The 12,164-nt window shown below is 29.5% G+C and overlaps 1 long non-coding RNA gene across 2 annotated transcripts; it reads right to left on the minus strand.

Annotated features, from left to right (window-relative positions):
- Positions 1–5,269: 5,269 nt before the first annotated feature.
- On the minus strand, positions 5,270–7,125 carry LOC146932965 (uncharacterized). Of its 2 annotated transcripts, XR_015007296.1 has the most exons (4): positions 6,772–7,125; positions 6,510–6,553; positions 5,641–5,760; positions 5,270–5,473 (listed from the first exon to the last, which is right to left on the minus strand). It is a non-coding gene; the product is annotated as an uncharacterized LOC146932965 (long non-coding RNA). The 2 variants fall into 2 exon arrangements; XR_015007295.1 differs by lacking the exon at positions 6,510–6,553 and having other exon boundaries at positions 6,772–7,082.
- Positions 7,126–12,164: the final 5,039 nt, after the last annotated feature.

The following is a 12,164-nucleotide window of genomic DNA, read 5'->3' on the forward strand; positions in this document are numbered from 1 at the left end:
ACAAGAGCTCCTCTGATAATATGATGCTTCTTGTAAAGTTTCCTCAGTTCTGGAGTATGTTTCTTTCTATCCACAGCAGCTCCTTCTTCATCAAGGACTAAATCACCAACACCATCTTCCAGAATATCCCATAATTCTTCATCTAGGCTCATGATGTAACTGTAAAAGTTGGTCTTCCACCAAGAGAACTCTTCAGCATCTCCATTGAACTTTGGAACTTTTCCAATACTGGTTTTCTTACTATCACTATAATCATGTGAGACATGTTTATAGCTAGTATCACCAGGACCAGTAGGAGTAGGAGTAGACATGTTTTTCTCAGATCTTTGACTGTTGCACGGTTAAGTGATACACAACAGACCAAGGCTCTAGATACCAATTGAAGGTGAGAAAAACACAAGAAGGGGGGTTGAATTGTGTTTTAGAAAAATTCTTCGTTTCTCCTAAAAACTGAACACACTGATCAGAAGCTAAGCGAGACAGCTTCTGAAGTGATAATCAGAATCTAAATGCAGCGGAATAAAACAGAGAGAGAGAGAAGAAGAACGACACAAAGCAATTATACTGGTTCCTTCCACAATCCGGAAGTAGTCCAGTCCCCCTTGCACTTCCAAGGAGATTTCACTATGAGTAATATCTGATTACAAATGCTCAAGCACACAAGCAAGAGACTTCCAATGCTCAAGCACACAAGCAAGAGACTTCCTTTGCTCAAGAACACAATCAAGAGACTTCCTGCTCAAGCACAACTGCAAGAGACTTCCTAACTAAACAAAATTACACAGAAAATTGTTTAAGGTTGAACACTTGATATACAATCAGAGGTGCTCACAATACAAATCAGATACAGACTCAATGGACTTAAGAATTTCTAAGATATGACTTTGAGACACAGAAATTCTAAGTGAATGCAGAACAATTTCAGCAGAGGTTTGGTACTTGTGAAAATCTTTGTGAGTCTTTCGTTCAGAGTTCATGCATTACCAATTCTCTAGGTCTTCACTCCTTTATATAGTGGTGTGAAAGAGACGTTGTGAAATTGCCAGCACACCAAAGAGTCGTTGTTGAAGCTTGATCTTTCACCAATAATCTTTTGCCTGATTTGGCTGTTGTCCTATGAAGAACAAATTTGAAATCCATTCCTTATCCAAAGGAACATCTATGCAGGCGAAACCGTATTCTGGAGCTGTTTTCTTGTCCTGTAGCGCGGACACAAAACAGAGTAGTGGAGAACGTGGTTGTACAATTCGTACAAAGTACAATGTCAACGCTTTCGTCCAAATTGCAAACACACGCCTTCAAACACCTTTGAAATGACCGTTGCAAACTCCACTAATCCTTTGTTTGTGTTTTCGAATCCAATAGACAGCTTTTGCATTGATAATTCTTCAATTCTTGATTCTTTGCAAATCCAGTTGATATTCAGCTTCTGGTGAAATGGCTTCTGATGAGGCAGCTTCTGATGATGCAGCTTCTGATGATATGACTTCTGCAGCTTCTGATGACGCAGCTTCTGATGATGTGGCTTCTGGACCTCTTGTCTTCAGAAGCACTATTCTTCAGGAGCAGCTTACTTCAGGAGCGCTATTTCTTCAGGAGCAGCTTGACTTCAGGAGCGCTTTTTCTCTTCAGTAGCAAGTTGCCTTCAGGAGCGTCCAAGCTTCAAATTTTTGTTGTTTCCATAGCTCTTTATTTGCTCATTCAGAACCAATGATGATGTAACTTTATAATTATGGTCCTGTACACTTGAACAAATATTAGCTAGTCCAATTTACAATTTTTAATACCTTGTTATCATCAAAACCCTTTAAGGTTCATTGTTAAACACATTTTGTTCCAACAAACTTCACATCTTAAATCATCTTAAAAACCTCTTGATATGCAAATGCATTTGGTACCAATACAGAGCATCAAGCTCCCAACCAACTTATATGAGCGTAAATAGGCTCTTCGGGGCATCAAGCCCCCAACATAGTGAGCAAAAGCTCCAGGGCATCAACCCCTCACCCATCGTGTGAATGACTAAGCATTCCAGGGCATCAAGCCCCCAACCAACTTATATGAGTATGCAATGGACTCAACAACTTAACAACTTCAACTTCGTAAAACCTTACAACTTAACAACTTCGTCTTCATGACAACTTTCAACTTAAACAACTTCGACTTCATTGACGACAACAACATCTTCGCATGATAATATCATTATTCATCAATCATAAACAATCATACAATAATTCATCAATCATAGACAACATCATATAACATCGTATTTAAACATCAACAATAATTCACTATGTATCTTTGTAAAAACATAATAAATTATCCACAACATATTTTCATGTCAAACCAAAGCTACTGAAAAGATATCACAAATATCAACAACTTTCATGTTTACAACAAAGATCAATTCAAAACAGAAACATATGAACAATACGCAAAAACATGAAACAGAGAATGTTGTCACCGTACAATTTTGCTAAGACCTCCCTGTAGTATTTTCATCATAACTCAAAGACCAAACATCATTTTCACGTCAAACCAAAGTCACTAGAAAGCTAACAAAATTATCGAAAACTTTCATGTTTACGCCTAAGACCAATTCTGTACCGATCAATACCAGTTTTCATTTTAAATTCGGAAAAGTTGTGCTGAAAGTCCATAAAAATTTACTGTGACCTACGTGCAGTAATTTGACCATAACTCAAGTTCTATATATCGTTTTGACGTGATACCAGCGGCAATAGAAAGCTAACATCCATACCTACAACTTTCGTGTTTACACCGAAGACCAATTCGGCACCGATCAATTCCAGTTTTAATATCAAAATTCGGGCTGAATGCAGATTTTCTCCAAGTTTCACCTAATCTCATGGTTCTAACCTCAAAACTACTTCCAATAATCATCCTATGGATTATCTAAGGTCTGTACATAATTTCTACATCAATTCAACAAGTTTTCATCTTCTAATCATCAAATCTCTCTCAAAACCCTAATTCTCAAATTCTCACAAACTCTCCCCAACTTGTTAGATGTAATCTAATGATTTAACAACTTAATATTAATGCAAGATAGTCTCACCCTCATCTTAGATTAATTCCTGAATCAGCAGCAGCGTTCTTCTTTCCTAAGGTATTCTCCTCTTCTCTTGACTTTTCTCTTCTCTTCTCTTCTTTCTTGTTCTCCTCTTTTCCAAAAAGCGGTTTAAGGTAAACTGTTTCCAACCTAAGCTTCTCTATTTATAATACTAAAATATTCTTCCCAAATCTATTTAGGCACAACAACTTATTCTTCTTTCTATTCTAACCCCCAAATCCACTCACACTAATAATCCTCATATTCTAATAAATAATATTTCTCTACTAAATATATAATAATACATCAAATAACAAATATATATCTATAATAATTAACAAATATATTATGTTAGTAAATACCAACATATAACATAACAAAATATCACTCAACAAAATATATTAACTAAATTATAAAAAGACATCTAATCTCAACAAATCATATATCCCTCATATACATCATATAAATATATAAATATATTCTAAAACTAAGTAAAATAATTAAATAAAAAGGAGGGCGTTACATAAATTATCCAATTTCATTAAGGGGTAATGTAGGTCTCATCTATATGATTTTTTCTTACCATCAATTACCATTTTCATCTCAAATATCAAACTTCTTAATCTCCTTCATTAACACATGATCTCTATCTTGTTCAGTTTGAAATTGAATCCTACTTGTCATTAGGGATAAATTACCTCCAACTCATCTACGAGTGATGTAGGATTCACCGCGTTCGAAAAATGTGTACTTAAATCAAACAAAAGAGCAATTGTTTTTTTTAGTACTAGACAAAGGCATGATCGTAATTTGTTAAAAAAATAATATTAAATTCCGTCACAAATATAAATTAAATTTTACTTTTGCAAACATTGATTATACACTACATATCTTAATATATTTTCAGCAATTAACATCAAATTAAATTGATAGAAATATGAATGAAAAAACCATTCAAGGAACCGATAACCAATACAATAATATCACACATTAGGATTGAACTTACAACATGAATTACTACTCTTCATTTAATTACCACCACCTAACTTGATGTAAACATGTTTATAAAATTTCACTTAGAAAAAATATATTCAAACAATACTCTTGCAATATATATGATGCAATATATATGATGAATTATATACGAACCCCCATCCTCTGTCTTACCCACGAAAAGCCTAGCAAGATGCTTTTGTGGTTACCTTCTTCTGACGTGGATGGACACGACTTTGAAAAACTTAAAACGAAAAGCACAAGAACTGGAACATGCGTTTGTGGCCTTCTTCTGACAAGGATGGACTACCATGCGTTTGGAAAATGTACTAAGAACAAACAAACAAAAGAGCAACTGTTTTTCTTAGAAGAAAAATGATTATTATAGATTGAAAATAATAAAGCTACAGTAAGAATACAGATAAATCTAAATTACTCAGTCCGACTCAATTATTTAATTATAAATCAGGACAAAATTTCAACGATCTAAAAAATAATGATAAATGTTAATATGTTAATTGTTATGTTAATATTTTCTTTCTTTTTAAACTTTGTACTTTTAACTCCTTAACTCATTTAACCTACCGAGTTATCATCATCCATCTTTTATCTCCTTTAATATAAGAAAAAACTATGTTGTGGAAAATCTATTTATGCCCTTATCCCTTTTATTGACAAAGGTCTCAAATATAGGGGTAAATATGGTCTTTTTCCTTACATGTGCTAGAAGATAATGTGGAAAACCCACTTCTGCCCTAATCCCTTCTTCTGCCCATGCTATAATTCTGCCACGCCATCAATTTAAGAAGGGTAAACTGTGTCTAAAAAGCTTACCCATGCTATAGTTTCATTGCTTTTAAACTGGTCCCATTTTTCAATGTCACTATGCAAATGTGCCTGCACTATCACAATTCAAATTTCGAAACTCCCCCCTAAATTTTAAAACACCAACCTTTTGAAATCATATATTCAAAATCACTTTCAACAATTTTTTCATTCTCACTTTTCTGTCTCCAAAAACAAGTGAGAGAAGAGAAATAATGAGAAAGTTCTATATTTTTCCTTCTTTTCAAACTTTATAATCTCCATCTTCTACTCTTCAATTTTATTTTGTAGGTTTTCAAACTTTCTAATCTTCATCTTCTCCTCTTTAATTTTATTTTGCAGAAAACGTGAAAGTTCTTTACTCATCAAAACAAGTAGTTGAAGTGCTGCAAAAACATGATATTCAAAGTGTCTACAAGTTCAGATCTACAAGTTCATTTGATGTTTAAAGTGTCTAAAATTTCCTTTTTTCTTTATCTAACATATACCTTTTCATTATTTGTATTTATATTCAACTACAATTTTTTGGTCTAGAAATGTTATTGCAGGAAAGTTGAATGAAGTTTTTGTCTCTTCATCAATCTACAAACAAAGAAAAGAGACACAAGTAAGTAAACGATGAGAATTACTAAATTACTAATTGGTTTAATACATAAATCCTCATCAAAATAAGATTATTGTTCTTTAAATTAAGAAGATGATGAAGAAGAAACATAGATCAAAAAACATTTTCAATAAGAAAATCTTACACTTTTCCTATTAAGTGTTTTTATTCACTTTTTCCTTTTGTATGTTTTAGTAAGCTCCATTTCTGTTCTTCCACCTCTTTTTTTCAGATGATTTAAAAGTTGCTCTCCTACTGTGATGTTCTGCAAAACAAAAATAACACACGTTTTAATTTTTTTACCAAACCAACAAAAAATGTTTTCAAAATCTGGGTATACATACTTTTTTGAGAGGGAAAAAATATTAAACAGAATAATAAATATCAAAATTTAAGATGAATTATTAATTTTTTCTTAATGTTTTTTAAAAAAATGAGTTTTTTTTTATAAATATTTTTAAAAATGAGTTAAAATCTAATTTTCATTTAAACCATAGAAACAAAATATTCACTACTATTTACACATGAAATTCAAAAAGTAGATTATTAATAGGAAAAGTAGAAGTAAATAGTTTCTTTATCACATTGTTTCAGATTTTTGTTGTTATGACATGGTACATCACATGAGTAGTTGAGAACTCTGATGTGTCATGACAAAATTTTCTCTTTATCATTTTTCATATATTAAATAAATAAAAAGAGGTGTGATTTATGACCCCAAAATATTGACTGGTGATAATTTAGTCATGACTAATGTGAGTTGTCATTTCTGACCAACAAAATTGAGTGGTGATAATAATATTTTTGGTATAATGTGTGGAAGGAACTTTGTATTTGATTTCAACTAAACTTCAGACAAAAAACACATGGTAGGTAAGAAAAGAAAGAAAAAAAAGGAAGGAGGAGAAAGTACAATAGCATTAACGGAAACTCAAATTTATATCTACCCTGTCATTTTGTCTCTCAACTTGCTTCTATGTTTTAAAAAAAAGAACAGGAAGGAGGAGAAAGTACAATAGCATTTGTGTTGATATAAATCTCAGGATCAACCATAGTACCTGTAAGGAAGGGTAACTAACTATTAAAACAATATAAGCAACATAGGAAACTCAAATTATCTCAGTGAATCAGTAATCTTCAGATCTGGACTAGACAAGGGTTAAGTTCCCAAAGAAACACTAGAAAGACACATGAATCTACAATATCCAAGAAAGTTTAGATCCAAAATCAAAACTTCAATTATTTTTTATTTTTGATGCTGTTAAAGAGAGCTTACATGCTGAAGGTTTCAGACCTGCTCCTAAACTCCATGCATGAGATCGAATTGGTCGAAAATTGTGCTATTGGCAGCGCAGCTACAGTGTCGATGTTATTGTTTTTAAAAATGGAACACATGAGAAGAAAATAAAAGATGATATGGTGAGAATGGTAGTGTTGTAATGGAGATTGGAGGCCTGATGGTGGTGGGGCGCTGCCACAACCCATAGAAGGAGGAGAGAGGTGGCTAGGGTTTGCTTGAGGAAGAGAGAACTTTCTGATGAGGGAGGAGGAAGAGAGAGAAAGGTAAAATTAAATATGTTTGTGTGTGTGGTGTGGGTTAAGGAATAAAAGAAAAGAAAAGATAAAATTAATATAAAATTTGTGGGTGAGGAGTCATCTGCAGCAACGATTTTTTTTTAATTAATGACATATATAAGTGTTTGTGTTTTAATATATAAGTATATACTGTAACCAAAAAAATATATATATAAGTATATATTAATCAATGTTTTTTTAAGGAATATATATATAAACCAAATGTTAATTAGGTTTCCGTTTCCTCTCAAAAAAAATTGGTGTATATAAACCAATTATGTTTTATCCTAAACAATTTTTAATCCTAAACAAACCGTGTATATATTATAAACCAATTATGTTTATACTAAACAAACCGTTTGTTTTAGATTTTTAAAAAAAAATGTATTTTTCTTTGTATTTCTAAAAATGGATTTTTTTTAAAATTTACTCAAAAATAGTAAAAGTTATTTCAAACTCATTTGATATGAATTAAAAAAGAGATTTTGACGTTCACTAACTTAAATATTCATTGTTCGAAATTTTACATAGTAAAAATCACATATTTTCTCAAAATCACATCTTTCAAAATTTTAGTATAAAAAAAATTATAACTAAATGATGAAATACTTAGAATGACATTTTTAGTTAAGTTATTCAAACGAATTTTTCATTTGGATATTTCCTTCAAAATTTCTTTGTTAAATTTTTTTAACAAAAACATATTACAATACAAAAATCTATTTTTAAACAAAACTATAACAAACAGACCCAAAATAGACCGCATACATTAATTGTTTCCTCCCTAAATGTTTAATATTTTGCATGATGAATATATGCTGATTAAAATGTAGACTTACTGCTATTATGCTGATTAAAATGTAGACTTACTGCTATTTTTTGGGTAAATTCAACTACTACCAACCAAAATAATGTAGAATCTCAAGATATTTGTCCACTACCATGACCAAAGCCTGTAAAGTTTAGATTCCTTTATGAAATACACTATCCAAGGATAATTGATATAAACCAATAAACATTATCAATAGGACGTTTTGTCAAAAAAAAAAATTACCATTAGGACATCATGTATACTCTCTATACCATTCATATAATTAAAAGGTATGACCATTATTTTCATTTTTGAGTTTCACCATTTTTTTTTTACTATCTGCAATTAACTAAATTAATAATATAAAAAATTAGATTATTGCACATCAATTCACGATTTTGTTACAACATAATTAACTTCCATATTTAAACAAATTAATTTCTTATCGCAACGCTATAAGTAAAATCTTACAAATTATTTAAACTGAAAATCATGTGTCTTTGATGGACAAAATACAAGCCCAATACAGAAGCACATTTCTCGAGGTTCATACCCATATTTATGTTAATTTAGAAAGATAGCATATATTATAGTTTTAAGTGTATAAATCATCACTATCAAAACTATCATTATCAAAATTAATTACTCCCTCCGTCCCGGAATATCTGACCCATTTTTAAAAAAAAAATGTCCCAAAATAACTGAGTCATTTCAATTTTCAATACAACTTTCATCATTCCCAATACAATATAACTCTAACTAATACTACTTTCATCATTCCCAATACAATATATTCCACTTTCCCCTTTATTTATACATTTTTCTTAATCTGTGTGAAAAACCAAACTGGCTCGGATAAAACGGGACGGAGGTAGTATAATAAAGTACAATATATCAAAGTTTTTTTTTAAGATGAGACAAATTGTAACCGATACAAAGCTAAATATAAGTATTACATACAGAAGAAGTTGTTTATGATAAAAAGTTAAAAATAATTATTAAACAGGGGTCAAGTAGCTGTTGGTGCAAAATTTAAAATAGTTATTAATTTAATATACACAGGACAAGTTGTCGCTGATACAAAGTTCAAAATATTTCTTATGCACAGGACAAATTATTTATGATAATAATTTAAGAATAATTATTAAACAAAGACAAGTTGGCATTGATATAAATTATAAAATAATTATTAATTGTTATACATGGGAGAAATTCACCATAATAAATAAAAAATTTGAAATAACTATTACACATGAAGTACAACTTATTCCCAATAAAAATTTGAAAATATACTTTTAATTTATTATCATAAACCGAAAGATTATTAGTTGCCAGAAATCCAGTTTTTTTAGTAAACACGAAAGAAATTGTCGTTGATACAAAGTTTAAAATAATATTCTACATCAAACAAATTTTATTTGATAAAAATTGAAAAATAATTATAAAAATTGTATTTTAAAATAGTTAATATGCATGGGAAGAGTCATCGTTAGTAAAAAATACAACAATAATTATTTTACATTGTACAATTTATGCTAATTAAAATTTAAAACAAATATTTTATACGGGAGAATTTGTTCAAATAAACAAGATAAGTTGTCACTGACTAAACTAACATTGATACACGGGACAAGTTGTCATTTATCAAAATTATTCATGATAAAAAGTTTATCCTATTTATAATATCACCTAATTTCAATTTTACAATTATATAGTATCTTCATCAACTAAAATGAACTGGATAAGTGGGCATTATCTAAAAAATTTCTAAATAATGTAAATACACGAGAGAAGTGGGGATTGACTCAAATGCACGGGATAAGTTGTCACTGATTAAATTAACTTCGATACATGATACAAGTTGTTATTTATAAAATAAAAAATGTTCTTGCGAAAACGTCTATAGTATTTAGAACATCACATCACTTTAATTCTATAATTATATTATACCCTCATCTATAATTAAGTTATAATTATATTCTCACCCCTATTTTTGACAACAACAATTATATTAAAAGTTTTTTTTTTAAAAAATTATATACAATATTCTCAAATACAGTACAATTTTTATATATCATTATCATATTTTATTTTTGTAACTGTTAAAATCATTAATATCAAAACTATCATTATCAAAATAAATTATACATAAATCCCATATATTAAAATTTGTACTGTCTAAACCAGCCACCACTACCGGTACCCGTGCGTCAGCACAGGTATTTTACTGATCAAAATACTTAAACAAAATTTATTATGATTACAAATAAAATAACAGAACATTAATATGGGTTAGGCATGTATCAAAGAATTTTTACATTAATTCTTAAAAACAATACATTTAATAAATAATTAATGTAATGTTGGTAATTAACACATGGATTAAATTTTAAATAATATTATACATCAAACAAATTTTATTTGATAAAAAATGAAAAATAATTATAAAAATTGTATTTTAAAATAGTTAATATGCATGGGAAGAGTCGTCGTTAGTAAAAAATACAACAATAATTATTTTACATTGTACAATTTATGCTAATTAAAATTTAAAACAAATATTATATACGGGAGAATTTGTTCAAATAAACGAGATAAGATGTCACTTACTAAACTAACCTTGATACACGGGACAAGTTGTCATTTATCAAAATTATTCATGATAAAAAGTTTATCCTATTTATAATATCACCTAATTTCAATTTTACAATTATATAGTATCTTCATCAACTAAAATGAACTGCATAAGTGGGCATTATCTAAAATATTTCTAAATAATGTAAATACACGAGAGAAGTGGGGATTGACTCAAATGCACGGGATAAATTGTCACTGATTAAATTAACTTCGATACATGATACAAGTTGTTATTTATAAAATAAAAAATGTTCTTGCAAAAACGTCTATAGTATTTAGAACATCACATCACTTTAATTCTATAATTATATTATACCCTCATCTATGTAATGTTGGTAATTAACACATGGATTAAATTTTAAATTCTAAAATTATAACTGTACCCGTGCGTTAGCACGGGTTTTTTTACTAGTTCTTTTAATGGTTCTTGTTATTCTGAAAGGAGAGGGAGTGGGTAGTGGTGGAGGCTTGATGAAATGATGAAAATGATTGGGTGTGAAATGAGATGGAAGATGAGGTAAAAACACATTTCTTTGTGATAATTGATGAAGGCTGTTTGGTGGAATATTTGGGCGAATTGAAGATGAGCATGATTGGTGAGAGTTGCCGTTCATTTGTTAGGAGAAGATAGACATTATGAAATTTGACATTAAACTCGTTTGATATTCACTAACTTAAATATTCATTGTTAGTGATTTTACATAATAAAAATTACTTATTTTTTTAAAATAACATCTTTCAAAAAAGATTTTTATTCAAAGCTATTTGAAATATTAGGATAACAAGAACCATTCGTTTGAATAGCTAGGACATCTTTCCTAAGGGCAGTTGCTCTACCAATCGCTATGGTAGAGCGACTGCAATTAACAATCTTCTTACCTCTTTTATCTTGTTATCCTACCGAATTATACTATTATCGTAAAACTATCTTTGGGAAAACAACCAAAGTGCACATGTGAAACATGATAAAATAAACCTATTACTTATTATTCATATTACATTGTCACTTTGTTGGTTTAATCTTCAATTATTTTTTGGTGGGTTAGCAATTTCTATGTATTGAAATAACTTCTACTATTTTTTAGTAAATTTCCAAAAATATCTATTTTTAGAAATACAAAAAAAAAACTATTTTTTTCAAATCTAAAACGAACGAGACCATATCCTCAAGTATAAATTGTTAAGGGAATAGAACTTTTTTTCCAAAGAAAAGAGTTAGAATAAAGTTTCCATTAAGATGAGAATAAATTCATATGAAAACTACCTATTAATCTCCCTATTTTTAAGGTTTCTAAAATATTATAATGTTAACGAAACATTTTTCGTTTTAAATACCTTAGAATAAAATTCACATCTTTATATATTCCAAAAAATGTGTCAAAAAAATGTTATTATTAAGAATTCAAACAAACATACCATAATTAAAGAGTAAGATAGTTCTATAAAATTGTGCAAAAAAGGAAAGATATAATTAATTAAATGGTAGGTAATTAATTTAAAATGTTTATTTCGGAAAAAAAGTCAAAGGAATTATGGTGTGTACTTAAATTAAAAATCTGAAAGCAGCAACTCCAGTCAAACAAAAAAATAATAATATGTTATTGGTGATATATATATATACGGCTATACCCTTCCGTCCGTGACTC

The sequence above is a fragment of the Medicago sativa genome, chromosome 4 (assembly GCF_051527215.1).
Source record: "Medicago sativa cultivar Bolivia chromosome 4, Bolivia_mono, whole genome shotgun sequence".
Classification (NCBI taxonomy): domain Eukaryota; kingdom Viridiplantae; phylum Streptophyta; class Magnoliopsida; order Fabales; family Fabaceae; genus Medicago; species Medicago sativa.